Here is a 1,279-nt window from a genome sequence, read left to right as displayed (position 1 = left end):
GTCAGATGAAAAAGAGCATGATTTCCCTTAAGGAAGATTGATTGTGTGTGTGTGTGTGTGTGTGTGTGTGTGTGTGTGTGTGTGTGTGTATGTGTGTGTGTGATTTAATTCTGCAGGGAGAATGAATTCATTGAGAGGAGATCTCACTAACCAAATCATGTTTCTCTATTTTTTCTCTTTAGTGTAATACAGTTAGACAACTTTGCAAAATTTGATTTTGGAATATCAAAGTATTTTTAATTTGCCTCATTTTAATTTGGATCTTTGTTTCTTTTTTCTTTAGCGAGCCAAACAATCTATTATTCGTTGGATTTGGTGGGCATATACTGACAAAAGAAAATCTGACCACCTACTCATATGGCATCGAGCAACCATGCATCAGTGGTGGAGTTCATCTTGCAAAGTGTCTCTGCCAATCCTAAGATTCAAATCTTCCTCTTCAGTCTCTTCTTAGGACTTTTCTTAGTGGCTTTCACAGGTAACTCCCTCATTGTCACTGTGATCAGTCTAAATTCAGGCCTCCATACTCCCATGTAATTTTTCCTTATAAACTTTTCCTTGATGGATGCTCTCTCTGCCTCCACTGGGGTGCCCAAGTTGCTACAGAAACTAATGACCAAGAACACCATTTCCTATGGTGGCTGCATAGCTCAGATCTATTTCCTAACTTGGTATTTGGGAGTGGAGTTCTTGCTCTTCACAGCCAAGCCTATGATCGCTATGTAGCCATCTGCCAGCCCCTCCATTACAGCACTATTATGAGCAAAGCAGCTTGCTGCCTCATGGCATCTGCAGTGTGGGCTATCAGTGGGACCAATGCAACAATACACATCATATTCATTGTTCACTTGTTTTTTTGTGGCCCCAATGTTATTGATCATTTCTTTTGTGAGATTCCTCCATTATTGCCTCTCTCCTGGCCCTCAACGTATGTCAACAATGTAATGGTAATTATGGCAGACATGTTCTCTGCTGTTTTCAATTTTCTGCTCATCATGGTATCCTATGGTTTCATCATCTCCAGCATCTTGAAGATCCGGACCAAGGAAGGGAAGAAGAGAGCATTTTCCACTAGTTCCTCCCACCTTATTGTGGTCACCATGTATTATTGCACCATAATTTATATCTACATTCTTCCTGGTTTGGGTCAAACTCTGAAGAAAGGCAAAGTAGCTTCAGTGTTTTATGCCATAGTGACCCCAGCCTTGAACCCTCTGATCTACTCCCTGAGAAACAAGGATGTGAAAATAGCACTCAAGAAATTATGTCCAATTCTTAG

General features: G+C 40.7%; 1 pseudogene; it reads left to right on the top strand.

Annotated features, from left to right (window-relative positions):
* The first annotated feature begins 357 nt into the window (after window positions 1–357).
* On the top strand, window positions 358–1,279 carry LOC114042120 (annotated as a pseudogene).

This window comes from Vombatus ursinus, unplaced genomic scaffold (genome assembly GCF_900497805.2).
Source record: "Vombatus ursinus unplaced genomic scaffold, bare-nosed wombat genome assembly UNPS02014264.1, whole genome shotgun sequence".
Classification (NCBI taxonomy): Eukaryota; Metazoa; Chordata; class Mammalia; order Diprotodontia; family Vombatidae; genus Vombatus; species Vombatus ursinus.
This window is presented reverse-complemented; position numbering and strand designations above follow the sequence as displayed.